The following is a 23,673-nucleotide window of genomic DNA, read 5'->3' on the forward strand; positions in this document are numbered from 1 at the left end:
CTAGCTATGTCTGCTTCTTTGCCTTTGATATAACTTTTAGAATAATCTTGTCTTTTTTTTTTGAGACGGAGTCTCGCTCTGTCGCCCAGGCTGGAGTGCAGTGGCGTGATCTCGGCTCACTGCAATCTCCGCCTCCCAGGTTCACGCCATTCTCCTGCCTCAGCCTTCCGAGTACCTGGGACTACAGGCGCCCGCCACCACGCCCGGCTGATTTTTTGTATTTTTAGTAGAGACAGGGTTTCACTGTGTTAGCCAGGATGGTCTCGATCTCCTGACCTCGTGATCCGCCCGCCTCGGCCTCCCAAAGTGCTGGGATTACAGGCGTGAGCCACCGCGCCCGGTCTCTTGTCTTAAAGTTACAGATTTTTAAAACAAGGTGGTGGCTCATGCTGTAATTCCAGCACTTTGGGAGGCCGAGGTGGGTGGATTGCCTGAGCTCCGGAGTTCAAGACCAGCCTTGCCAACATGGTGAAACCTTGTCTCTACCAAAAATACAAAAAAATTAGCTGGATGTGGTGGCATGCGCCTGTGGTCCCAGCTACTCTGGAGACTGAGGTGGGAGGATCGCTTGAGCCTGGGAGGTGGAGATTGTGGTGAGCTGAGATCCCGCCACTGCACTCCACCTGGGTGACAGAGTGAAACCTCATCTCGAAGGAAATAATAATAATAATAGTAATAGTAATAATCTTGTCTGTATCTGTAGAAAATCCTGCTAGGATTTTCCTTTCTTCTTTTTTTTTTTTTAGACGGAGTCTCACTCACTCAATGCTCAATGTTGCCCAGGCTAGAGTGCAGTAGCATGATCTCAGCTCACTGCAACCTCCACCTCCCAGCCGCCTGCCTCGGCCTCCCAAAGTGCTAAGATTACAGATATGAGCCACCGCACCTGGCCCCCTTCATTATTTTTTTGTTGTAGTAAAATACACACAACATAAAGTTCACAATTTTAACTATTTTAATGTATACAATGCAGTGGCGCTTAGTACATTGAAAATTTTGTCGGCCGGGCGCGGTGGCTCATGACTGTAATCCCAGCATATTGGGAGGCTGAGGCAGGCGGATCACCTGAGGTCAGGAGTTCAAGACCAGCCTGGCCAACATGACAAAACCTCATCTCTACTAAAAATAAGAAAAATTAGTCGGGTGTGGTGGCATGTGCCTGTAATCCCAGCTATTCGGGAGGCTGAGGCAGGAGAATCACTTGAACCCAGGAGGCGGAGGTTGCAGTGAGCTGAGATCGTGCCACTGCACTCCAGGCTGGGTGACAAGAGCGAGACTCCATCTCAAAAAAAAAAAAAAAAGAAAAGAAAAAAGAAAAGAAAATGTTGTGCAACCATCAAAACATCACCACTATCTAGTTCCATAACATTTTCATCACCCTGAAAGGAAATCCTGTACCCATTAGCCAGTCAGTCCTCAGCCTCTGGCCATCACCAGTCTGCTTTCTGTCTCTCTAGATTTATTAATACCTGTTCTGGACTTTCATATAAATGGAATAATACACTATGTGACCTTTTGTGTCTGGCTTTTTTTTTTTTTTTTTTTTTTGAGACAGAGTCTTGCTCTGTGGCCAGGCTGGAGTGCAGTGGCGCAATCTCTGCTCACTGCAACCTCCACTTCCCAGGTTCAAGCGATTCTCCTGCCTCAGCCTCTCGAGTAGCTGGGACTACAGGCACGCACCACCATGCCCAGCTAATTTTTTTTTTTTTTTTTTTTTTTTTTTTGTATTTTTAGTAGAGATGGGGTTTCACCATGTTGGCCAGGATGGGCTTGATCTCCTGACCTCGTGATCCACCTGTATCAGCCTCCCAAAGTGCTGGGATTACAGGTGTGAGCCACCATGCCCGGCGTGTCTGGCTTCTTGAGCATAATGTTTTGAGGCTTATACAAGTTGTAGTATGTATCAATACTTCATTCCTTCTTATGCCTGAATAATATGCCATTGTATTTATATACCACAGTTTAGCCATTCATCTATTAATGGAATTTGGATTGTTTCCACTTTTTGACTGTTATAAATAGTGCTGCTATCCACATGCATGTACAAGTATTTTTTTAAGTGCTTGTTTTCAGTACTTTGGGGTATATACCTAGGAGTGAAATTACTGAATCATATTCTATATTTAGTTGTATGTTTAGCTTATTGAGGAACTGCCAAACTGTTTTTCACAGCAGGTGTGCCATTTTATATTCCCACCAGCAATACAAGAGGATTCAATTTTCTCCCTATCCTAACACTTGTTATTTTCCATTTTAAACAATTATAGCCATTCTGGTGGTGAAGTGGTATCTTATTGTGATTTTATTTGCATTTCCCTAATGACTAATGACATTGAACATTTTTTTTTTTTTTTTTTTGAGACTGAGTCTCACTCTGTCCCCCAAGCTGGAGTGCAGTGGCACAATCTTGGCTCATTGCAGCCTCCGCCTCCCGGGTTCAAACAATTCTCCTACCTCAGCGTCCTGAGTAGCTGGGACTACAGGTGTGTGCCACTACACCCGGCTAATTTTTGTATTTTTAGTATAGTTTCACCATGTTGGCTAGGCTGGTCTTGAACTCCTGACCTCAGGTGATCTGCCCACCTTGGCCTCCCAAAGTGCTGGGATTACAGGCGTGAGCCACCGCACCCAGTTGACATTGAGCATTTTTTCACATATTTATTTTTTCAGTGGGTTATTTGTGTTTTTGTTGTTGAATCATACCCCCTTCATTTTTAAAGGATGTTTTCACTGGATATAGCAATCTGAGTTGACAGTCTTTTTCTGCAGCACTTGAACAATTTTGTGCCACTTCCCTCTGGCCTCCATGGCTTCTGATGAGAAAATGGCTTTCTAACTTGGTTGAACCTGGGAGAAAACCCAACAAAACAAAATAAGTAAAAAGAAAAAGAGAGAGAAATCTGCTTTTATTCAAATTGCTTTCCCCTCACTGCATTCAATATTTTTTGTTTGTCTTTAGCCTTCAGCAGTTTGACTATGATGTGTGTCTTAGTTCATTTAGTGTTGCTATAAAGGAATACCTGAGGGCTGGGTAATTATAAAGAAAAATGGTTTATTTGGGTCACGATTCTGATGGCTGGAAAGTTCAAAATTGGGCATCTATATTTGGCGAGGGCCTCAGATTGCTCCCAACCATAGTGGAAGGTGAAGAGAAGTCTGTTTGGGCAGAGATCAATGGCAAGAGAAGAGGAAAGAAAAGAGGTTAGGTGACATGCTCTTTTTAACAACCAGCCCTTGCAGGAACTAAGAGTGAGAACATATTTGCTGGTGAGGGAGGACATTAATCTATTCATGAGGGATCCACCCTGATGACCCAAACACCTCCCATTTGGCCCCACCTCCAATATTGGGGATCAAATTTCAACATAAGTTTTGGAGGGGACAAACATCCAAGCTATTGCAATGTGTCTTGGCCTGAAGTAGTTTGGGTTTATCCTGTTAGGAGTTCATTCAGCTTCTTGAATCTGTAGGTTTATCCCTGTACCAAATCCTTTGGTACTTTTTTTGTCGTGTTCTGTTCCTCTTCTCCTTCCAGGAAATTTGCTGTCGCAAATGTTAAATCTTTTTTTTTTTTGAGAGAGAGTCTCGCTCTGTTGCCAGGCTGGAGTGCAGTGGCATGATCTTGGCTCACTGCAACATCCGCCTCCCGGGTTCAAAGTGATTCTCCTGCCTCAGCCTCCCCAGAAACTGGGACTACAGGCACACGCCACCACGCCCAGCTAATTTTTTGTATTTTTAGTAGAGATGGGGTTTCACCATGTTGGCCAGGATTGTCTTGATCTCTTGACCTGGTGATCTGCCCGCCTTGGCCTCCCAAAGTGCTAGGATTACAGGCGTGAGCTACCGTGCCTGGCCTAAATCTTTTGTTATAATCTCACAAGTCCCTGAGGCTCTCCGCTCATTTTTCCCCCAGTCTATTTTGTTTGTTTTTCAGATTGAGTTTTTTTTTTTTTTTTTTCGAAACAGGGTCTCACTGTGTTGCACAGGCTGGAGTGCACTGGCACGATCTTCGCTCTCTACAACCTCTGCCTCCCAGGTTCAAGCCTCAGCCTCCCAAGTAGCTGGGATTATAGGTGTGTGCCACTACACCCGGCTAATTGTTTTTGCATTTTTAGTAGAGATAGGGTTTTGCCATGTTGGCTAGCCTGGTCTTGAACTCCTGGCCTCAAGTGATCTGCCTGCGTTGGTGTCCCAAAGTGCTGGGATTACAGGCGTGAGCCATTGCGCCTGACCCAGATTGAGTAATTTCTACTGTTCTTTCAGTTCACTGATTCTTTCCTTAGGGGGTAGCCTCCTTACCACTCACTGAGTTTGGGTGAAAGTCCTGACTCTCTATTAAGTTTCTTCTGCTACCACCCCAACAGGAAAGAGAGGGATGATTCCTAATAGACTTGCTGGTGGTGGAAGTCTAGGCACCCCATTCAGTCTTTGCCAGAATAGGAGAGGACAAGCCACAGTTTGTTTCTGTGGCATTTGGCTGGAATAGTGCAATTATTGTCTAAAAGTTTTCTGTTTTGCTAGACTGCCTCATTCCTGATCCTTTGGCTAGAGAGAACAGGCTTTTGTTAGGGAATTTTTAGGCTGCTCCTATTGGGATTTCCAGGTTGCTGGTTTCTTTAGCTCCAAGTATGGCGTATATGAGGCAAAACGAAAGTCCACAGAAATCAGCATTGTGTCCTGCCTTTGTTTCTGGGGCTCCTAGCTGGTCTACCTCCTTCTCTCCACATTTCAGTCTTCTTAGGGTTGTCTTATATATAATGTCCAGGGAGGAGGACGAGGGGAGATCACATCTACTCAATCCTCCCCGATCCATTCTCTTTTATTCACTTGTTTATTTGGTTTTACACTAGATTTTCAGCTCTTTAAGTGTTTTGCTGTTGTTTGGAGACAGAGTCTCGCACTATCACCAGCCTAGAGTGCAGTGGCACGATCTCAGCTCACCCTATCCTCCACCTCCGGGGTTCAAGCGATTCTTGTGCCTCAGCCTCCCAAGTAGCTGGGATTACAGGCATGAGCCACAACACCCAGCTTAGGTGTATTTTTAGATTTTCAATACCTCGTCTGGCACATGATCTGTAAATGTTTTTAAAAAGGAAAATAGGCCAGGTGCGGTGGCTCATGCCTGTAATCCCAGCACTTTGGGAGGCTGAGGCTGGCAGATCACCTGAGGTCAGGAGTGCAAGACCAGCCTGGCCAATATGGTGAAATCCCGTCTCTACTAAAAATACAAAAATTAGCTGGGCATGGTGATGGGCATCTGTAGTCCCAGCTACTCAGGGGGCTGAGGCAGGAGAATCGCTTTAACCCAGGGGTGGAGGTTGCAGTGAGCTGAGATCACGCCACTGCAGTCCAGCCTGGGCGACAGAGCAAGACTCTGTCTCAAAAAAAAAAAAAGGAAAATAGAACTCAGAGTGAAGCAAATGAGCCACACTCCTTCCTCATCCACTTTAGGTATGCATTACCGGCAAGAAGAGGAGGCTTAATCCTGTCTTGGTGCTTTGACCAGATTCCTTCTGGTACTTTGATGTTGAGACAAGTGGCTAGCTCCCATAGCTCATACTGTCTGTCCTTCCTCGGTCCTTTCTTAACAAAAAATTACCAGCAGGTGGCAGAATAATTGATGAAAAAGTACTGTTGACCAAAACAGGAGGCTGATTTCCTCTGCAACATAGAAAAATAAATTCTGCTGCCTTGTCCCCACTCTGGGTAAGATCCCGAGATGTTGTTCTGAAGGTTAGATGCTTTTTGTTTTTCAGCCTTGGTCCAGTGAAAACAGCTGGAGTAAAAGGAAGTGGGCTCTGTTAGGCTCCTTGGTGACATGACAACAGGATTCTTGTTGTCTTTGTGAAAATAAATGTCTAGCATTTAGTTACTCGTCTTCCTATTTTATGGCATTTAAACCCATAGAAAAGTGGAGACTGGATGAGTGGAAGATTTAAACAACGTTTCTTGAACAACGTTTTAACATTGATACTTTGAAAGCAAAACAAGACCAGGCTTCGTGGCTTATGCCTGTAATCCCAGCACTTTGGGAGGCCGAGGTGGGAGGATGGCTTGGGCCCAAGAGTTTAAGACCAACCTGGGCAATATGGTGAGGCCTACTATCTCCGCTACCACAGACACAAAATTAGCTGAGTGTGGTGGCCGGAACCTGTAGTCCCAGCTACTCAGGAGGCTGAGGTAGGAGCTCAGCACTGCACTACAGTCTGGGCAACAAAGTGGGACCGTGTCTCAAAACAACAACTATGATAATCCCCCCAAACTCTGTATCTCACCATCCATTTTTTTTTTCTGTCAGGCCTTGCTGATAACACACACCATTGATGATTCAATCTTTCAGTTTTTAAATTCATTATCAAAAATATTTTCTGATGTTAAGAGTGTGTTTGGGGAGTGGGGTTGCTTTTAAAAATTTCTGCTTGAACTCATGGGCACAGAATTCATCACTTGGGGTCATCTGACCAAAAAAGACCAGAAGGGGAGGCTTTTGATTGTTTCATTTTTTTCTTAACCTTTTATTTTTTAAAACTTCAAGCTTACAGAAAAGCTGAAAGTACAATATGGCAAACACAATTCACTAAGATTTCTTTCTTTCTTTTTTTTTTTTTTTTTTTTTTTGTAATTTTTGGTACAGACAGGATTTCACCCTGCTGCCCGGACTGGTTTCAAACTCCTAAACTCAAAGCAATCCACCTGCCTCAGCCCCCCAAAGTGCTGGAATTACAAGCTTGAGCCACTGTATCCAGCCCGCATTTGCTTTCTTTTCTCGCTCATAAAGTTAGCTTGCAACACATTAATGCGTGCACCCCAGTTTTCTTTCTCTTCACTCCCTCTTTTCCTTCCTCGCAATTTTTATTTTGTGTTGCTCTTGTTGCCCAGGCTGGGGTGCAATGGCGTGATCTCGGCTAACTGCAACCTCCGTTTCCTGGGTTAAAGCGAGTCTCCTGCCTTAGCCTCCCGAGTAGCTGGGATTACAGGCGCCCGCCACCACGCCGGCTACTTTTTGTATTTTTAGTAGAGACGGGGTTTCACTATGTTGGCCAGAATGATCTCGATCTCTTGACCTCGTGATCCACCCGCCTCGGCCTCGCAAAGTGCTGGGATTCCAGGCATTAGCCACCGCGCCCGGGACCTCGTAATTTTTAAAGGTTAAAGGCCCTGAGTTTCTCTTAGTCTCCCACTAGTGAGTTGAGCTCAGATCCTGCTGAGCACCAAGTACCTCTAGGCTGAGTGATTTTCACTCGTCTGTAATATTTGTTTTAACAGTTTGGCCTACAATTCACACGACATGAAAAAAGGTACAGTGGGCCCAGGATCTCCTAGTGTTACTCGCATGACGTCTTTTATGTTCCTTAAGGAAAAGTTCCTGGTTGTTTTTGGCAAAGACGTAGCTGGGTCTCTACTTTTCTAATGTTCACAATTCCGGAAATCACTGCAACTACAAGGAGGTGAGCTTCCTCTCTGTCTCACCCTCTTCTCTCCGGACATTCGTCTCTGGTCTTGGGGACTGTAATCACGTGTACACGATGCTCCCTAGGCTCTGAGAGCTGGGCTGGAGAATTCTTTCACAATGTTTTCTACTGCAGGAAAGAAGTACCGGGAAGAAGCCCCAACATAGGAAAGGCCCAGTATGCAAGAATCTCAGAATCTAGGCAGTGAAAAATAATATGAAAAAGAATAAGTGGAAATAAACTTTTAGTTAGAATCATGTAATTTTTTTTTTTTTTTTTTTGAGGAAGGCTCTGGCCCTGTCATCAAGTTGGAGTGCAGTGGCACGATCACGGCTCGCTGCAACCTCCGCCTACCAGGCTCAAGCGATCCGGCCTCTCGGGTAGATGGGACTACAGGCAAGCGCCACCACGCCCGGCTAATTTTTTTGTGCTTTTGATAGAGCCAGGGTTTACCACTTTGCCCAGGCTGGTCACGAACTAGTGAGCTCAAGCAGTCTGGCCACTTTGGCTTCAGTGTTTAGCAGTTACAGGCACGAACCGCAGCACTTAGTAGAATCATATAGCTGCAACCGGGAAGGCTTAGCAGCTTCCCTGGTGGTCTAGTGGTTAGGATTCGGCGCTCTCACCGCCGCGGCCCGGGTTCGATTCCCGGTCAGGGAAAGAATAATTCCTTTTACTGCTTTCTCTCAGGATCTTTTAAATAAACGTTATCTGCTAGTCAATCTTCCCCATCCAAGTGAAAACTGAAATACAGAAAATGTAGAAAAACACAAATAAAGAAATCGCTCACCATTCTATCACCCGAAGACCACTCAATATCTAGGTTTTGAAACAAAGTGGAAGTATGCTATAATACTATTTTATCACCAGCTGTTTTTGTTGTTGTTGAGACGGAGTTTCGCTGTCGTTGCCCCAGGCTGGAGTGCAGTGGCGCGATCTCGGCTCGCTGCAACCTCCGCCTCCCGGGTTCAAGCGATTCTCCTGCCTCAGCCTCCCAAGTAGCTGGGATTACAAGCCTGCGCTACCACGCCCGGCTAATTTTGTATTTGTAGTAGAGACGGGGTTCACCATATTGGTGAGGCCGGTCTCGAACTCCTGACCTCAGGTGATCCACCCGCCTCTGCCTTACCAAAGTGACGGGATTATAGGCGTGAGCTACCATGCTCGGTCAACACCAGCTATTTTTAAGGCTAACAATGTATTTCTAACACTTTGCAGTGGAAATAAATATCCTTCAGTAACGTATTTTCTTTCAATTTAATTACTGGATTTTCAAAAAGGTAATATATTTACATGGTTTAGGATTCAAATATCCAAAAGGGCAGAACTGATAAACCTGACTTTCACCTCTACCATTTATTTTCTCTCTAATGAAGTAACCGCTGTTAAGTTTCTTCATTATGTTAGAGATGTTTTATGCAAATGCAAGTACATGCATATATACATACGTATATATATTTAAACATTCTCTCCCCCTTGTACAAATGGAAGTAATCTATACACACTTTCTGCACTTTGCCTTTTCCATTTAACAGTATATTTTGGAAGTACTTACAGATTAGACATGAAGAACTTCCTCATTCTTTCTTCTGGCACATAGCATTCCGTTGTATGGATTTTCCATAATTAGTTTAGCCAGCTTCCTATTATAGACACTTAGGTTATTTCTAGCCCTTTGCTCTTTGGAAAAAAAAAATGCTGTCATATACGGTCTTGTACATATGTAATTTTGCGCATGTGTGGAATGAATGTCCAGGAAACTAGAATTGACTTTTCTTAAAGCTGTGAAACAAGATACTACTACAGAATTTTTAATAGGAGAAATTCCAGAGAGCTTCCTTTTAATTTTCCTCTTGTAGGTTTCTCCCGCAGTCTAAATTGCTTAGCCTAGAAATAAATGAGAAGACAAACCTGATTTAGTTCTGATACTCTAAACGAATCAAGTGCATTTCAGATGCGTTGGTGGTATAGTGGTGAGCATAGCTGCCTTCCAAGCAGTTGACCCGGGTTCGATTCCCGGCCAACGCAATATCAGTTTTTCTTTTTAGCTTTTTAGACTGAGTAGGCCTGGAAACCGAGCAAAGTAGGGGACACAGGAAAAGAGTTTTGACCACTTTTGTGTCCTAGGTCTGCACCAGTATGGTCTGTCCCTCCCACAGCAAACATCTGTATTTTGGTAACTGCACGTGCGCGCCAAGCCCGTCTGATGGGTTCGGCCGCTGGCGTCCAAACAATAACTCTCCTAGGGGTCTAAGGAAGTGTCTGAAATAGAGGCTGGTTGGATTTGTTTTTCTGAATCGGCAGAGGTGGCTCTGATATATTTATGAGTCAAGATGAGGAAGTCAGCACAAGCTCCCACAATGCCAGACAGAGAGTACGCAGCGCTTCTTGTACCTGTGACGGAAGCAAGAAATTAAGACGGGGCTCTCATCCCCTACCCAGCTCACTAGCTCCGTTTTTCTTCCGGTTCCACCATTCTGGGAAGAGAAACCTCAATTCCGTGGTACAGGCTGCAGATGTAATTTGAAAAATCCTTCGAGGCTGCCCCTCTCATCCCTGGGCGAAGCAGCTTGATTCCTTGGAGGGGGAAGAGGGAAATGGAGGCGGAGAGGAGAGAGGCGAGAGGCGGCGTGGTCCCGGGTTGTAGCTGACGCTTTCTGCCCTCTAGTCAGGACCTTGGCCCGCCGCCGCCCAGCGGAGCGGGTGGTGCTATCGCTGGCATCGAGGGATTTAGAGTCTAAGAAACTGATTCAGGTGTCGGAGCTTCAAGGTTCTAGAGTGAAAAAGTTTGGAATTGATTGATGTGGACCTCACGGACAGGCCAAATAAAAGTAGCACGAAACAGCCATTCCTATTTGAAGAGGCATTAAATCCAGCTGCAGCACACCGCCTCGTTAGTGGCTCGCCGTGATCGTATAGTGGTTAGTACTCTGCGTTGTGGCCGCAGCAACCTCGGTTCGAATCCGAGTCACGGCAGGTGGTTCTAACTTGCTGAGGTGGTAGTTTGTTTTTTTTTTCTAATTAACACTTTTAAAAGAGTGACAAATGCTTGTAATTCTGCCTTCGCTTAAGGCATCCCCGCGGAAGTGCAGTCCACAGATTCGGTGAATAACAATAGCTCCAGGCCGACGTGGTGGCTCGCGCCATTACGTAATCCCAGCAGCTTTGGGAAGTCTCGGAGGCGGGAGAATCCCTGGAGCCCAGGAGTTCGCGACCAGCTTGAGACGCCTCCCCACACTGTCAGAATTTTTTTTTTTTTGAGACAGAGTCTTGCTCTGTCGCCCAGGCTGGAGTGCAGTGGCGAGATCTCGGCTCACCGCAACCCCCGCCTCCCGGGTTCAAGCAATTCTCCTGCCTCAGCCTCCTGAGTAGCTGGGATTACAGGCGCCTGCCACCACGCCCAGCTAATTTTTGTATCTTTAGTAGAGACGAGGTTTCACTATGTTGGTCAGGCTGGTCTCGAACCCCTGACCTCGTGATCCACCCGCCTCGGCCTCCCAAAGTGCTGGGATTACAGGCTTGAGCCACCGCCCCCGGCCAGAAAAAGAATTTTTAAGATGGTGGCGGGCGCTTTTGGTCCCAGCTACTTAGGGAGGGTGAGGTGGGAGCATCGCTTGAGCCCGGGAAGTAGAGGCTGCAATGAACTATGATCGCGCCACTGCACTCCAGCCTGGGCGACAGAGCGGGACCCTGTCTCAAACAACAATAGTTCCAGTTGGCTCACACTGCGGCTCGCCCACCAAGGCGCTAAGCAGCCCAGGCGGGAAGCTTTAGAGCGATATGGAGGCCCACGGAGCTGGGACCACGGTTGTTCTTTTGGCCTTCACTTGAGCAGAGGAGAGAACCCTTCCCTTGTGACTCTGGAACTCAGTGCCTCTTCCAGGATGGAGAATTAAAATGCTTTGCAGAGAGGTCTTTGCGCCTCTCATCTGAGTTTCCTCGGGCTCTTTCGCACCCTCCTCTGAAGTGGGTGAGGAGGTTCCCTCAGTGGAAGGAATGTGCGGAAAACACTAAGGTTTCAGGCAGGACTCGTGATTCCCGAGTCCTCCGCGAGACTTCCTGGCTCTCTGCAGCCCCCATCGCTCTCTAAACCCCGAATTCCTTCATGGCAAAAAGCTATTATGAAAAGGCTACTGCCGTGTCCACCAGTCCTAGGTCCTGAAACTTCTTTCACACGCAATAATATGCAATTAGATCATATAACCGCTCCGTCAGCGCAAAATGATTCCATATAAGAAAACACTAGCAATCAGTGCCCGGCTAGCTCAGTCGGTAGAGCATGAGACTCTTAATCTCAGGGTCGTGGGTTCGAGCCCCACGTTGGGCGCTGCATTTTTATTTAACCCTCTGGCTTAGCTACCATGGAAACATGAACTTCTAAATCGCCACAGCGGCTACTGTCCTTTTACGGTAACTGATTCCAGAAATTGTTTCCATTCACCCCAAATTCATCAAGAAAAGAGGAATATGGGCCGGGCGCGGTGGCTCACGCCTGTAATCCCAGCACTTTGTGAGGCCGAGGCAGGCGGATCACTGAGGTCAGGAGTTCGAGACCAGCCTGACCAACATGCAGAAACCCTGTCTCTACTAAAAATACAAAATTAGCCAGGCGTGGTGGCACATGCCTGTAATCCTAGCTACTAGGGAGGCTCAGGCAGGAGAATAGCTTGAACCTGGGAGACGGAGGTTGCGGTGAGCTGAGATTGCACCATTGCACTCCAGCCTGGGCAATAAGAGCGAAACTCCGTCTCAAAAAAAAAGAAAAAGAAAAAAATGTTGGTTATATTTTCCAGCTTCTCTCATCAAGAGAGTCTATTTCTCCTCTGTTTGAATCTGGGATTGGCTATGTGACTTGCTTTGGGCAAATGTTGGTGCCTTCACAAAACTGACAGAAGAGAGGCTTGCACATGGGGGGATTACCTGCTTTTTGCTTCACTTGAAATTCTGAGACCGTGATCTGAAGATCCCCCCAAGCTAGCCTGCTAGAGAGATCACATGAAGAAAAAGATCCATGCATCCCACTTTTCCCAACCAATCCAGCTATACCCCAGATGTGTGAGTGAGGCCATCCTAGACCATCCAGCCCCAAATGAATCAGCCTGAACCAGAAGAATTTCCAAGCCAACTCACAGAATCACTAAAAATAATAACTTATTGTTATTCTAAGTCAATAAGCTTGGGATGGTTTATTATGCAGCAAAAGTATATCAAAAGGGTGATGGTAGTTGCAGGAAATAAATATATACCTTTAACTGTATATGCATAAACATCTTTGGAATGATACCTCCAAAATATACATTCCTATATTGAAGGAGCACACTGTGTACCCAGCATGGTGGATGGAAATAGATCATGAAGTCTCAGAATAGTAGGAACAGGTAGAAGATTCTATAAGCTTTTGGGAGGGGAGCTGGGAGAACAGTTTAAGGCAAATAACAAAGAATCAGAACGGCATCCATCTTCTCTACGGTGTTGAGGCGCTCCAGTCTATAACCATCAGGAACAAACCTATAGTCAAATCCGAGTATATTGGCTCATTGCAACAGAGGAGACAGCAAACACTATGGGGAAATTGTGGGACAATTCTTCCCCTGGGAATCTCGATGTTTTTATCTAGAAAGTGGGAGGAATGGTTGCAGAACTAAACACATAATTGGTAAAGAATCAACAGTCAATACAAAAGCTAGCCGAGCATGGTTGGGCATGCCTGTAATCCCAGCTACTTAAGAGGCTGAGGGAGGAGAATCGCTTGAACCCAGGATGCAGAGGTTGCAGTGAGCTGAGATGACGTCCCTGCACTCCAGCCTGGGTGACAGAGACTGTCTCAAAAAAATAAAATAAAATAAAAAATAAGGCCAGGTGCAGTGGCTGACGCCTGTAATCCCAACACTTTGAGAGGCCAAGGCTGGCAGATCACAAGGTCAGGAGTTCGAGACCAGCCTGGCCAATATGGTGAAACCCCGTCTCTACTAAAAATACAAAAATTAGCTGAGTGTGGTGGTGGGCGCCTGTAGTCCCAGCTACTCCGGAGGTTGAGACAGGAGAATCGCTTGAACCCGGGAGGCAGAGGTTGCAGTGAGCCGAGATCACGCCACTGCACTCCAGCCTGGCGACAGAGCAAGACTCCGTCTCAAAAAAATAAAAAATAAAAGAATTAACAGTCACTATTAGTAGCTGGGAAAGGGGAATGTTTGATCATATTATGGTTTGAACAGTGTTCTGTTTGTGCTCAAATATGATTGTGAAATAGTGTTTCTTTCATCTTGGTGAGAGGGTAGCTTTGTCTGTTATTGGTGTGAAGTTTTTAGTTTGAACCGGAGAACATCATGGCCTAGGTGTTTATCAGACCAGCTCTAGCTGAGAGCAGAAAAGGGTTACTTTTTCTTTCTCAGAAACGACTATGGAAAACAGTAGGCCGGGCGCAGTGGCTCACTCCTGTAATCCCTGCACTTTCGGAGCCCGAGGCGGGCGGATCACGAGGTCAGGAGTTCGAGACCAGCCTGGCCAATATGGTGAAACCCCGTCTCTACTAAAAATACAAAAATTAGCTGGCCATAGTGGTGTATGCCTGTAGTCCCAGCTACTTGGGAGCCTAAGGCAGAAGAATCGCTTGAACCTAGGAGGCAGAGGTTGCAGTGAACCGAGATTGTGCCACTGCACTCCAGCCTGGGCAACAGAGCGAGACTCCGTCTCAAAAAAAAAAAAAAAAGACTATAGGAAAACAGTAAACAACAAGGGCTGGGCGCGGTGGTTCACGCCTGTAATCCCAGCACTTTGCAAAGCCGAGGGAGGCGGATCACTTGAGGTCAGGAGTTTGAAACTGTAGCAGGAGAGGTCGTAGACAAAATCCCTCAGACACCAGATTGTGGAAGGTAAGAGCTTTATTCAGTTGGGAGCGTCGGCCGACTCACGTCCTAGAAACCGAGCTCCCCGAATAAGTAATTCCTGTCCTTTTTAAGGGCTCACAACTCTAAAGGGGCTGTGGGTGGGGGGAGAGGTCATGATGGATTGAGCAAGCGAGGGGTACGTGACTGGGGGCTGCATGCACCGGTAATCAGAACGAAACAGAACAGAAAAGGGAGTTTCATAATGCGTTTTTATACAATGTCTGGAATTTATAGACAGCACAAGTGGTGAGGTCAGGGGTTGAATTTTAACAACCAGGCCCGAAATGTGGCGCCCGGTTGTCTGACCACGATTTTCACTTCTGCCCATTCTTTCAACCTCCACTTTTTCAGCAAACAAGAAATTAAGTATAAGACAATATGAGGAGTGCTCTCCTCTCAAAACCAGCTTGGCTAACATGGCGAAACCCCATCTCTACTAAAAATAAAAAAATTAGCCGGGCGTGGTGGCGGGTGCCTGTAATCCCAGCCACTGGGGAGGCTGAGGCAGGAGAATCGCTTGAACCCGGCAGGTGGAGGTTGCAGTGAGCCGAGATCCCGCCGCCGCACTCCAGCCTGGGCGACGGAGCGAGGCGAGACTCTGTTTCAAAAAAAAAAAAAAAAGCAGTGCTTTTAAAAATCTGAGACAAATTATTTCAACCTATCTCTATGTATCTCTATCTAGTAAAATATCAATTAAGTGTATGGGTATAATAGACATTTTCAGACATGCAGTGTCTCAAAAAGTTAATTTCTAAGGTAACCACTTTATAGGAGGTTTTGGAGGATATGCATCATCAAAAGGAAGAAGTGAGTGAGGAATGAACCCCCTTGAGATCCATGAAGCAGGGGATCTAACAAAAGAGAGAGGCGATGGAAATCCCAAGATGGTGCAGTAAAGAGAGATATTATGATAACAGCTGTGGGATAAGCCTGAAGAGCAAGTCATCCAGAATGGAACAGATAGAAATGTGCCAGGAAAAATTTTTCTTTCTTTCTTTTTTTTTTTTTTTTGAGAAGGAGTCTCGCTCTTTTGCCCAGGCTGGAATGCAGTGGTGCAATCTTGGCTCACTGCAACCTCCGCCTGCCCAGTTCAAGCGATTCTCCTGCCCTCAGCTTCCTGAGTAGCTGGGATTACAGGCACCCCCCACCATGCCCGACTAATTTTTGTATTTTTAGTAAAGACAGGGATTCACCACGCTGGCCAGGCTGTTCTTGAACTCCTGACCTCAGGTGATCCACCTGCCTGGGCCTCCCAAAGTGCTGGGATTACAGACATGAGCCACCACGCTGGGCCAGGAAAAATTTCTTGAACAAACATACAAGCAGGCAAACCAATCAAAATGATTTTGTGTTTCTATGTGTTGAGGGGAGATTTACAGAGCTGGGGAGAAATTGGCTAGTATTAAGTAATAAATACATGAAAAACTAACCAAATGGAAAAATAAGATTCTTATTGCCAGGGTAAATACTGTACCAAAAAAAAAAAAATCACTATCTAGAAGCTAGGAAGAGGACTCACACCAAGAACCAAACCTGCTGGCACCTTGATCTTGGACATCTCAGCCTCCGGAACTGTGAGAAATAAATGTTTAAGCCACCCAGTAGATGGTATTTTGTTACAGCAGCCTGAGATAACTAAGACATCCAAACCTCTGAAAGAATCAAAATCAGACTTTACTTAACTAACTCTAGGTATATCTATTTGAGAATCCATCCTCTATTTCTATTTTCTTAGCTTTAAAGAAAATTTGGGGGGTGCTATGGCAATAGGTGTAGGTACCACTGCAACAGAATCTTGCAGTGCAGGAGAGAGATTGGACTCAACTCCTATTTCTGTTTCTTATGACGTTTTCTTTTGCTACTTGCCTATCCAGCTCACCAGACAGTGTTTCATAGCAAGTACCATGTACCAGCATAGACCAAACAATTCCACAAGAGCAGTAGAATAGCCAGTATTATTAAGTTCCAACAATAAAAGCCCAAGAATGCAATCTCTCCTCTTGTTGCCACAATAAGGAAAAGATCCATTATATAAAGTCTTAATTAGATGAAAATTTAAAATCTCCCCTTTTCAATTTTTATTTGGCTAAGGACCAACTCTGTGCCAAATTAACGGTCCTGCCCTGGAGGGTTAGGTCTGAGTTCTTCTTCAGCAGCTGAAGCCTGGGCTCTCTGTCACAGGAACAGTGGGAACACCCATTGTCAGCACTTTTACAGTCAGGTGAATCCAACCTCAAGTCTCTCTTGTGAACCACTTTCCCAGAATTCTCAGGGGTCAGGAGAACAAAGGAGAACAGGGTAGCACCAGCTCCTTACCTGTAAGATTCAGTGCTATGTGTGAGACCTGCAAGCAATAACATTCCCCAAACAAAAGTGAAGAGTTTGTGCTGCTATTAAATGTCAGATAGTGTGGCCAAGGAAGGAGCATTCTCTTAGGATGTGGGAATATGACTAGGCCCAACTTCTTTAGAGGTCAATTAAGCATCAATTAGAAAAACTAGAGAGGCACAAATACTTTGACCAGGGAAGTCTATTTCTAGAAGTCTGTTTTAAGAAATCCTTGCACAGCTCACACCTGTAATCCCAGGCCTTTGGGAGGCCAAGGCAGGCAGATCACGAGATCAGGAGATCGAGACCATCCTGGCTAACACAGTGAAACCCAGTCTCTACTAAAAATACAAAAATTAGCTGGGCCTGGTGGCGGGCGCCTGTAGTCCCAGCTACTCAGGAGGCTGAGGCAGGAGAATGGAGTGAACCCGGGAGGCGGAGCTTGCAGTGAGCCGAGATCGTACCACTGCACTCCAGCCTGGGCAGCAGACCAAGACACCGTCTCAAAAAAAAAAAAAAAAAAAAAAAAAGAGAAATCCCGAAATCCCTGCACAAATGATGAAAGATATTTGTATAAGGATGTTCTCTGAATAATTTTTTATAAGAATAAGCATTAGACACAATTTTGTGTCCATTAGCTGAGGGCCATTTAAATATATACTGGTTCATCCATACCATAAAAAGATAAGCTGTTGTTTAAAAGGCTGAGGTAAAATATGAAAGTGGTGATGATGATGCCACTGAAAATAATTATAGCAGCTAACGTTTAATGAACATTTATTAGGTGCTCAAATGCTTTATGTGTATTTCTCATCAAATGTGTAAACCAAAAATAAAATTCTAAGGCCCCCCAACCATGTGAATGGACCCCTGCTCTAGGTCAAGGTCATTCCACAGTTAACCTGAAAAACTAGTTCAGGCCATGATGGGAAGAAGTTGGACATGCCTCATTATACCCTCCTTCCTTTTGGAACTCAGGAAAAGCCAACCAGCATTAACATCAACACAGACCTTAAGTCTGATAAGAAACATTTACAATCTATTTTCTCTGAAGCCTGCTACCTGGAGGCTTCATCTGCATGGTAAAACCTTGGTCTCCACAACCCCCTATCTAGCCCAGAAATTCCCTTCTGGAATAAGAACTCTTTCAACCAATAGCTAATCAGAAAAATTTTAGCTCTATGACCTGGAAGCCCCCCACCCTTTGAGTTGTCCCGCCCTTCCAGATTGAAGCAGTGTAAATCTTACATGTATTGATCGATGTATTCTGTCTCCCTAAAATGAATAAAAGCAAGCTGTACCCGACCACCTTGGGCACATGTTGCCAGGACCTCCTGAAGCTGTGTCATGGGTGCCACCTTAACCTTGCAAGGTAAACTTTCTAAATTTATTGAGACCTGTCTCACATACTTTTGGATTCACAAATGTTAGATTAATCCATGAGAGAAGCATTGTTTATTTATTTTTTATTATTATTTTTTGAGATGGAGTCGGCTCTGTTACCAGGCTGGAGTGCAGTGGCGCAATCTTGGCTCACTGCAACCTCTGCCTCCTGGGTTCAAACTATTCTCCTGCCTCAGCCTCTCAAGTAGCTGGGATTACAGGCACCTGCCACCACGCCCAGCTCATTTTTGTATTTTTAGTAGAGATGGGGTTTCACCAAGTTGACCAGGCAGGTCTCGAACTCCTAACCTTAGGTGATCTGTCCGCCTCATCCTCCCAAACTGCTGCAATTACAGGCATGAGCCACCACGACCAGCCAAGGGAAGCACTTTTTTTTTTTTTCTGTTTTTATAGATGAAGAAATAGAGATACAGAAAATTCAGTAACGTTTTAAAAGTCACGTCATGAACCAACCAAGATTTCAACCCGGAAATTGAGGCTTCACCACAAGTGAAGACTGGGATTTTCTTGTTTTCAATTATTGGGAGTTTTGGATTTCCAGGAATGTGCAATTGTAAAAACCCAGCTTCAGGAAGTGATGAAATAAGTGCAGTGGCTCTGGTGTAAGCTCTGAAGCCCCAGGCTCAGGCTCTATTGAAAAATTACTTTTGCTGAAATATTCTTGTTTTTAGGAACTTCCGTGGAACTTGAGCCTTCGCGCAGCGTATTTTGGCATCCAATTTAAAGCTAGTAGAGGTCCGGAAGATTCCCAGGATTAAAGTCTTTAAACAGAAACTGTGAATCTTGCCTAAGTAAAAGGTATCATCTCTGGGTGGGCTTGAACCACCAGCCTTTCGGTTCAAACAGCCGAACGCACTAACCGATTGCGCCACAGAGACTCTAATGGTTTAGATTTGCTGATACCAGAAATGGCATTTTAACCTCTGGCCGTAGATAATCTCATATGTTTGTAGCCTGTCCAATCCCGCGCACTCCAGAAACCCAGAACACGGGAGACATTGAAGCCAAGAGTCGAGTCTTTGGGCACGTTTGGACATTCTACCTGGGCAGAGTCAGCTGGGGAACTCCAACGGCCAAACGGCCGCCTGCTCCTCGCCGTCTGCTCTTCACTGCTTCCCCCGCCTGCTTTTCACCATCTCAAAAGTCGCCGGCCCCTCTACAGGCGACAACTGCAGCTTCTCCGGCGGAAGTCACTTGCTTTCCCATTCTTAGCCCCGCTTCACACCTTGAGCTCACAGTCATTTCCGCCGGGCCTGGGCTAGCGGACGCGCACGTGGGAAGGACCAGAACCCGTGGTGTCCTCACCGCGTCGCCCTCGGGCCCTCAGAGGTGGGATCCACCGGACAGGGACCTGGAGTTTGCACAGGCTGCAGCCCTTCGCCCAGAGCCAGCCTAACACCTAGTAGGTGCCCAATAAATGCTCGGTGAAGGAAGGCATTCCACCGCAGGGTTTTAGGAGAACCATGAATTCCCGTGTGAACGTTAAGCGTTTAGTCCTACTAGGAAGTCTGGAATATGGAGACCTGAACTGTTTCTCAAAGGCAGCTGTTCTTGTATCCCCAGAGCCGGTTTAGAATCCAGCAAAGGCCCCTGCCTGGTGGATCCCACCTCTGGAGACCCGAGGATAGTGCGGTGGGGGGCACCGTGGGTTCTGGTCTTTCCCACGCTCACGTCCACCGGCCCAGGCCCAAAGGAAATGGTTGTGAGAGCAAGATGTGAAGATAGTTACAAATACCAGCTAGTGCCAGTGCCAGTTGCAGAAATCAGGACTTGTAATAGTTATGAGTATTTCTTCATTATTTTGAGATGAATACATTTGGTTATATATTAACCAATACTTTTCTTGAGAATTCTCCTTTTCCATCACCCTAGCTAGCACATTCATTAATAATTAACTTTTAGAAATCTCAATATTTAGGTTACAGGATAGCAAATATGGAATGTGATCTATCTAGCTAAAAAAGGAGTGAACATCATTCAAAGACAAAGACTTTATCCTGTTGGGGAAAGGGTTGGCATATTTTCACTGAATGAGAAAAAGTATGATTTTCATATTGTCTTTATTTGAACCTTAAGTATGATTTTACAAGGAGGAAAAAGGAGGAGGAAGAAGCGAAAGAAGAGGAAGAGGAGGAAAAGAGAAAGAAGAGGAGGAAGATGTACATTGATGCCACTTTGAGAAGAAGTGGACTGTGGTGGATTTGTAATGTATCAGTTTTGCCAAGCTGAATGCACATTTCCCAGATTTGCCATCTTTAGATAGCTCTAGGTTAGCCTGGGCAACAGGAGACACTTGGAAGATAGAATTCAAGTGGCTGTTACACGCTTTTGTATACTGGGAAGGGTGTTGTTACAGCTCAGGCATGATCTTCAGCTTCCCTGACCCTTGGACTGGTGGGTGTTTTGCTTCTTGATCTAACATTAAGGTTAGAAGTTGCAGGATTCCAGCTGGGTTTTGCTACATCCAATCTGGTTTAAGTTCTCATATTATTAGGAAAGCTTTAGGGTGCTTCAGGAAAACGCTTTTTAAAAAATCAAATTTGGAAAATATCAAATGGAATTATAGGCAATAAGCATAACCCAGTGGAAACATGAATCAAACCCTCTAGAGCAGGGTTGTCTAAATTTTGGCTTCCTTGGGCCACACGGGAAAAAAAAAAAAGACACTTGTCTTGGGCCAAACATAATATACACTAATCGCAATTGAACTGTACCTGTAAAGCTTGTAAACAAAATGTGTCTGTAAAGTCTGTAAACAGGCCAGGTGCGGTGGCTCAGGCCTGTAATCCCAACATTTTGGGAGGCCGCGAGGCAGGCGGAAAACTTGAGATCAGGAGTTCAAGACCAGCGTGGCCAACATGGTGAAACCCTGTCACTATTTTTTTTTTTTTTTTTTTTTTTTTTGAGACGGAGTCTCGCTCTGTCGCCCAGGCTGGAGTGCAGTGGTGCAATCTCAGCTCACTGCAACCTCTGCCTCCCAGGTTCACACCATTCTCCTGCCTCAGCCTCCCAAGTACCTGGGACTACAGGCGCCCGCCACCACGCCAGGCTAATTTTTTTTTTTTTTTGTATTTTTAGTAGAGATGGGGTTTCACCATGTTAGCCAGGATGGTCTCGATCTTCTGACCTCATGATCCACCCACCTCGGCCTCCCAAAGTGCTAGGATTACAGGCGTGGACCACCGTGCCTGGCCAAAACAAAGTTTTTAAAAGATTCTTTTAATAAACATTTACAATAACATCAAGAAATATAAACGACATAGCAAATATGTGAAAGCCAGCCAGACTCTCAATGGCATCCAGAAATATAAACTACATAGAAAAGACATGAAAGCCAGCCAGGCTTGACTTCAAATCCCAGCACTTTGGAAGGCTGTGGCAGGAGGGTTGCTTGATCTCAGAAGCTTGAAACTAGCCTAGGCAACATAGTGAGCCCTCATCTCTACTGAAAAATTATCCGTGTTTGGTGGTGTGAGCCTGTAGTCCCAGGAATCAGTGGATGAGGCCCTAGGATGTCATAGGCCTGAGAATTCCATGCTGCAGTGAGCTGTGATTGTGCCACTGCACTCCAGCCTGGGTGAAAGAGTGAGATCCTGTGCAGAAACAAAAGAAGAAAAAAAAAGATGTGAAAGCCTATATATTGAAGACTACCAAGTACTGCTTAGAGCAGTTAAAGACCTTTGGAATAGAAAATGTTTCTTCTTGCATTTCAAGATTGCTTTTGTTTTGGGGGGACACACTATTTTTTAGGAATATGAAGTTCTTCTTAGGCATTCCTGTAAAAAAGGCCACTTTTTGATAGGATTGTATTGAATCTGTGGGTTGCTTTGAGTTGTATTTTTATCTTAACCATGTTACGACTTCCAACCCGTGGACACAAGATGTCTGTCCATTGATTTAGGTCTTCCTGAATCTCCTCAAGCAACATTCTGTAGTTGTCTGTGTACAAGTACTGCACCTTCCTGAACAAATTTATTCCCAGGCATATTATTCTTACAAGTGCTATTATAAATGAAATCATTGTGTCAATTTTCTTCTCAGATTGTTCATTGCTAACACAACTGATTGTTTGCTGAAAGTTTGCTGAATTCGCTTATTAACTCTAGTAGTGTGTGTATATGAGTGTGTGTGTGTGTGTGTGTGTGTGTGTCTGGCCTCTGTGTGCATGTATGTGTGTTTGCCTCTGTAGGTATTATTTGGGATTTTCTATGCATAGGATCACACCATCTGCAAATTGAGATCATTTTGTTTTGTGTTCAAACATACTTTTTCTCATGTTTATTTTTAAAAGATAATTTGGCCAGGTGTAGAATTGTAGGTGACAGTTTTTCTTTTTTTTAAGTTCTTTATTGCAAACTTCTTGTTTGTATGAGAAATCTTATGCCATCCTTATATTTAGTGCTCTGTATGTAACATGTTCTTTCCCTTTTTATTCCTTTTAGGATTTCCTTTTTATCACTGGTTTTGATGGATTTGATTAAGGCGTTCCTTGGTGAAGTTTTCTTCATGTTTCTTGTTCTTAGAATAATCATATTTCTGTAATATTTGAAGTTTATGGTTTCCATGGAGCTTCTAAATCTTTCATCCAGTATGTTTTAAATATCTTTGTCTCTCTTCTCCACTACACGCCCTTCAGGGATTCCATTTAGCCCTATACTGGGGGGTTTAAAGTTTTGATGCCGATGGTCTTTTTCTGTTTTCAAGTCATTTGTTACTGTGTGTTTCATTTATGTTAGTTTCAACTTCTATTCTTTCTAGTTCAATAATCTTCTCTTCTGCAATGTTTAATCAACTGCCTTCTTCCATTTCAGACTGTAAATCATACTTTTATTTACAGAATTTGATAGTTAAAAAATCTTCAACCTTCCCATTTAATTAAAATACAATTATACTAACTGCTCTAATGTCCTTTTCTTCTATTTCCAACATGTCTGTCAATTTCAACTAGATTATTACATTCTTCATTATGTGTCATGTTTTCCTGCTTCTTTGGCTGCTTGATATTCTTTTATTTTTATTTATTTTTTTTGTGGGGGGATAGAGTTTTGCTCTCGTTGCGCAGGCTGGAGTGCAATGGTGTGATCTCAGCTCACTGCAACCTCCACCTCCCAGGTACACAAGCGATTCTCCTGTCTCAGCCTCCCAAGTAGCTCAGATTACAGGCATGCACCATCATGCCTGGCTAATTTTTTTGTATTTAGTAGAGATGGGGTTTCACCATGCTAGTCAGGCTGGTTGTGAACTCCTGACCTCAGGTGATCCATCTGGCTGCTTGATATTCTAAGATTTGATGCTGGAACTTTGGTGTCAATGCTCAAAATACCCAAAGACACCACTCAACCTCAGTGTCTATGCACGCCCAAGCTTTTGCAGCAGGACAGGTAGAGCAGAGATGAGTGTGCTACAGCATGCTGGTAGAGGGTACCCCAAATTGTGCTTGGGGATTTCCTATTCCTCAGGGAAAATGTGTCTTCCTTAATTTTTCCCATAAGAACCACCCTACTTCATGCCCTGTCTCTCTGTCCAAACACCAGGACAGTCCTCTCACCAGTCTCAATCACCCAATGGATTGACAAAGGTGCAAATATGATTCAGTGGAGAAG

At 44.9% G+C, this 23,673-nt stretch overlaps 1 long non-coding RNA gene and 4 other non-coding genes across 7 annotated transcripts in view; all 5 read left to right on the forward strand.

Moving 5' to 3' along the window:
• The window catches only part of LOC129525697 (uncharacterized), a 52,984-nt gene extending 30,022 nt beyond the window's left edge, over window positions 1–22,962 (forward strand). For 2 of the 3 annotated variants that reach the window (XR_010130824.1, XR_008670126.2), the window contains 2 exons: window positions 17,958–18,038; window positions 18,742–19,692. This is a non-coding gene — a long non-coding RNA (uncharacterized lncRNA). Of the gene's footprint in view, window positions 1–17,957; window positions 18,039–18,741; window positions 19,693–22,512 lie in introns of those variants that run through there. The other variant, XR_008670127.2, reaches the window with a different exon arrangement.
• On the forward strand, window positions 8,040–8,111 carry TRNAE-CUC (transfer RNA glutamic acid (anticodon CUC)). Its single transcript has one exon. It is a non-coding gene; the product is annotated as a tRNA-Glu (tRNA).
• On the forward strand, window positions 9,408–9,479 carry TRNAG-UCC (transfer RNA glycine (anticodon UCC)). Its single transcript has one exon. It is a non-coding gene; the product is annotated as a tRNA-Gly (tRNA).
• Window positions 10,356–10,427, forward strand: TRNAH-GUG (transfer RNA histidin (anticodon GUG)). Its single transcript has one exon. It is a non-coding gene; the product is annotated as a tRNA-His (tRNA).
• TRNAK-CUU (transfer RNA lysine (anticodon CUU)) lies at window positions 11,706–11,778 on the forward strand. Its single transcript has one exon. It is a non-coding gene; the product is annotated as a tRNA-Lys (tRNA).
• Window positions 22,963–23,673: the final 711 nt, after the last annotated feature.

The sequence above is a fragment of the Gorilla gorilla genome, chromosome 1 (genome assembly GCF_029281585.2).
Source record: "Gorilla gorilla gorilla isolate KB3781 chromosome 1, NHGRI_mGorGor1-v2.1_pri, whole genome shotgun sequence".
NCBI lineage: Eukaryota > Metazoa > Chordata > Mammalia > Primates > Hominidae > Gorilla > Gorilla gorilla.